Source organism: Nanorana parkeri, unplaced genomic scaffold (assembly GCF_000935625.1).
Source record: "Nanorana parkeri isolate BGI_ZX_2015 unplaced genomic scaffold, ASM93562v1 scaffold745, whole genome shotgun sequence".
In the NCBI taxonomy this organism is placed as follows: Eukaryota; Metazoa; Chordata; class Amphibia; order Anura; family Dicroglossidae; genus Nanorana; species Nanorana parkeri.
This window is the reverse complement of record NW_017307013.1, coordinates 518,973-523,768: the sequence shown is the minus strand read 5'-3', so window position 1 is coordinate 523,768 and position 4,796 is coordinate 518,973. Positions and strand designations below refer to the sequence as shown.

Genomic DNA, 4,796 nt, shown 5'->3' with positions numbered 1-4,796 from the left:
TAGCATATCTTGCGGCGGGGGGGGGGCGGCGGGGGGGGGGGGGGGGGGGGGGGAATCCCTGCAGGGAGCGGTGACTGACAGTCACCACTCTCTGCAGGTAGGTGATCGAGAAGTGAGCGAGCGACGGTATGTGTTTGCTCACTTCCCGATCTATTGAGCCGAGTGTGACAGTTTCATTGTCAAACGTCGGCTCGAACTATGAGGATGAGATTTCCACTCACCTCATAGTTCTCCTTTAAGGTTTACAACCACATAAGACTGTTAAAGCCATATGTGTCCCTGCTGGGCAGGTGTACTCTCTCTATTTGTGCTGGTGGCCACCATTATCGGGACTGAGAATATCCAACATTTTGAGTTGTCACCAGAACAGGAATAGAGGGGACATGTTTTTCCAATAGAGGGGATACCTGTTCGGGCAACAGCTAACTAAAAGGGGAATTCTTCATATTTTCTGTTGTGTTTACAGGATAGTGCGGGAGGTGTTGTGTTGCCAGTCATTTGAGTGGCACTCCTAACGCACCTCCCGCCCGCAACTTGATCGACCGCACTGAAGCTTGTGGCACCGCAATAGTGTGTGTTGTGGTGTAGTTGGACAAAGTAGTGCATGTACTAACACACGGTTCTGGTGTGAATGGGCCATAATACAAATCATTTGGCAGATAAAATAGCTCCTATATATGCATTTCATCTGTGTATTTACAGGAGCTATCTGCCCAGAGTACAGTTTTAATGCTGACAGACAGCAGCATATACTGTATGTAATTTTTGCTTTTGCCCATAGTTCCACTGTAAGAGTGTATGCAATTTACCAGGAAGTCTGTGCTTCCATAGAATATACCAAGGGTCATCTAATGTAAGGGGCTCTCTGATGGGGACATTTAATGTAAGGGGGTTCCCTGATGGGGACATCTAATGTTAGGAGGCACTTATGATGGAGACACGTAATGTAAGGGGGCACCCTGGTGGGGGCATCTAATGATTAGTTGTCCCCATCAGAGTGTTTCTTTACATTGGTTGTCCCCTTTAGAGTGCCCCTTTACATTATCGTCCCCACATACCTTGTGTACTAGTAGGAGGAGGCGGAGCAGGCTGCAGCTGAGGACATAACAAGCTACTCTTCCATCCTCCAGTAATTCTGGGGGCAGGACACACACTGGATGTCCCTGGTTTCTACAACCACCAACAGTCCTTGCAACCAAGGATTCCATTAGAAATAATGGGGCCCCATGCAGCCTAACAAACACCCTATTCCTCGTGACTACTGATGCTACCGCATGCAATATATAGCAGCTGTATACAGTGCGGAGGGAGTCTCTGGTATATAGTATGGAAGTGCAGGGCAGTGGGTGGTTGCAGTGCAGTTAGTAGTATGCAGTGGCAGTGAGCAGTGTGTGGTGGCAGAGCAGGGCAGTTAGCAGTAGACATGTGCGATTCGGTTCGTTCCGAAATTCGTTTTGGACGAATTTTCGGAAATTCGGAGATTCGGATGCATCCAAATTCCGAATTACAGCTAAGACGAATGCAAACGAATCCGAAATGCCCGAAATTCGTTATTGGACGAATTTCGTTGCAGCAAAATGACATTAGGGGAGAAAAAAATGACAACATTTTACCTCTACAACACATCTATGTTTAAAGTACAGAGGCTATAGTGTAGAGGTTAGAGCACAGGCTTGCTGTTGCTAACGTCCCAGATTCAAATCCTGGCCAAGTCAACTAATATTTAAAGTTTTTTTTTTTTTCCTTTGCTTTTGAATTGGCATTCTCCTAACATTCCTACCAGACCTAAAGGGTCTGGTATGAATTGGGGGGAAACCTCACGCTTTTTTTTTTTCATCTTCTGCAGACTGTAAAAAAAAAAAAAAAAAAGTCATTTTTGTTCCCCTTAATGTCATTTCTGTTGCAGCAAAATGATTTTTTTGTTTACAGTCTGCAGAAGATGAAAAAAAAAAAGCGTGAGGTTTTTTTTTTTTTCATAAACGAATTTCGGCAGGACTACCGCTAACGAATTTCGTCCGAAACTAATTTAATTTCGGACCCGAAAAACGAAACTAAACTAAACAAATGTTTTTTTTTTTTCAAAACGAAACTAAACTAATTTTTTATTTTTTTTTCCAAAACGAAACGAAACTAAACTAATTTTTTGCTGGTGCACATGTCTAGTTAGCAGTGTGTGGTGGCAGTGCAGATCAACTGCCCTGCACTGTCACCACACACTGCCCTGCACTGCCTCCACACACTGCTCACTGCCCTGCCACCACATACTGCTCACTGCCCTGCACTTTCATACCAGAGACTGCCACTGCACATTGCTCACTGCCTCTGTACTTCCCTGCCATGTATACAGCTGGTATACAATGCACATAATAGCACCAACAGTCATGCGACATCAAATGTTTGTCCAGCCCCCCAGCATTATTGGAGGACTCCGCTTCTCTCTACTGGTACACAAGGTATGTGGGGACAATAATGTAAAGGGGCACTCTAAAGGTGACAACTAGGGATGCACAGATACTTTTCGAGTACCAGTGCAGATACTTGGCATTTTCATGAGAACTACCAGGGTTGCAGCGGTTGCAGCTGGGACCGGGCTCTGGCACTCCACCACTGTCCTGCAATCATTAGTCTGTATTGTTTTAGAAAAACTGTCACATGACAATAAACACAAATGTATCAGTACTCGTACTTGTAAGTACTCGTCAAGTACCAGTACTCGTACTCGCAAAACTGGTATCTGTGGATCCCTTTATTTATATTTATAAAAACAAAATCATACATTAAAACAGAGATGTACAAATCCCAGGAGCTCCGTGTGCTCCTTACAAATGACAGCTGCCTCCTAACTTTTGAGTTTTTCTCTAGTCTAGTCTTGGAGCTCAAAAGTATCGGTACATGTACTCGTACTTGTACCGAGTACTGTACTTGGTATCTGTACAACCCTAGTGACAACCAATGTAAAGGAACACTCTGATGGGGACAACTAATCATTAGCTGTCCCCATCAGTGCCCACTTACATTAGTTGTTCCCATCAGAGTGCCCTCTTACATTAAGTGGAAATGAGATTCAGACCTATGCTTGAAGAACATTTTACTCACTGGACAGCCTGGTGTATATTATGACTTGTTTAAAGCCAGTAAAACAAGGGTTAACTGCTCATTTTGACTGGGGGGATTCTTTAGCTGCTTTAGGACTGATATATGTATATACACGGCACTGTCCCAGCGATAAATGTGACATTCAAGGGTCCAGGCAGCTACAGAGCCGCCCAATCACTTGTATCTAGCTGGTGAGTGTGTGCCCCCCTTCTGCTGCCGGCTATCCCTGGTTCAACTGTCCACCATGTGGGCCTGGGACCAGCGCGTCAGGTCTGTGAGCCTCGATTGGAGGTTGATCAGCACACTTCCAGCAGCTGATCTCTCCTCCGATCATTGAACCTGGAAGCAATGTGAAATCACAGAAATGTTACTTACCTGATCCCTGCTCCCCTAGCAGTTGGTGTTCATCACTCTCCTATCCACTCTAGCTTATGCATTATTCCTCATTGTCCTCATGTCTAATATAGGTCTATGCGGCCCTGAAGTAGATATGATGACATCAGCGGGCCTTCGACCACCGTAGCAAGGGGGGGCAGGTGGCGGTCTTGGAGCCAGCAGGAGTGGGGATCTGGTAAGTAAAAGTCCTTTACAGAAAATCCCTGTAAATAAATAATCACTTAACCCTTGCATCGCAATTGTAGCCCTGCTGCAAGAGTTTTTTTTTTTTTTTTAGTAATCCAGAAAAGTGAAGCATAATCTTACAGAGAGCAGTAAACCCCTTTAGATTTGATCATTCATGAGTTTACAGCAATCAGAAGATGGCGGATGAGTTGCCAAGGGATATGACACTTTGCTGCTTAGTAAATAATATAATGCACACAATCAATAAGCACTTAATAGCCTAAACTGTCAGTGGCATGTGACCTTATGTCACACAGAGAACTTGGCAAAGCCAGTGCAGGAATGAAAGCCTTTGGCTGCGGATGACGCGCAGGAAACAAATATTTGATTACCACCTCCTGCAAGCAAACCGAAGGCGAGAGGACACGTGCGAAGCCCAGAACCAGAGAGCAACGTAGAAAAATCTCAACATCATCATAATCATAATATGAATAGCAAAACAATTAATAATAAAAAATGATAAAGCAGCAGTCGTCCAGTACCTAGCACTAATTGCCGGAGCTCCACCTTTTCTGATATAATATTGTATACTACACGATAGTTTACTGTAACCTAATCTTAAGATTGTTCTGTCATCGACTTGAAGCGGTTCCCATCGTGAGCTGGAACGACGCTACTGCTGGAAGGTAGGAGAGCGCTGCAGAGGCGGCGAGCTGCTACCGTCTGACAGCCGGGGGAGCTGGCCGTGGTGCTGAAGCGGCTCTGCGCTGGGAGACTCGTGGCCTCTGCTCTCCGGAACGGTCTCCCTGGCCTGGGCTCCGAGTGGTAGATCCCAGTCAGCTCTAATTGTCAACGTTGGAGCGACAAGCCCGGGGATTGGACGTCCTCCCCATTCAGTCTGCGCCTCGGCTTCATTGAACGCACGGAGCTGCAGCGGCTGCCTCCTCCACTCGCCTATCGCTGCGTGTTCTAGCACAAGGGCAGCTGTGGAGCACGTTTCTGGATTGCAGACAAGCTGGCCGATATGGGATATCCTCGTACTGTGGAACTCTTGCTGTATTAATACGTGGGGAGAGGGACTGGAGGATTCAAGTTACTGCATTGTATTACCGCAGGGACGCTGCTTGACTAACTGGTAA

At 45.9% G+C, this 4,796-nt stretch overlaps 1 long non-coding RNA gene across 1 annotated transcript in view; it reads right to left on the bottom strand.

The window, feature by feature from the left end:
* LOC108793399 overlaps positions 1-4,796 on the bottom strand; it is a 14,120-nt gene that overhangs the window by 352 nt on the left and 8,972 nt on the right. The window contains exon 3 of the long non-coding RNA XR_001941640.1: positions 1,116-1,124. This is a non-coding gene — a long non-coding RNA (uncharacterized LOC108793399). The remainder of the gene's footprint in view (positions 1-1,115; positions 1,125-4,796) is intronic.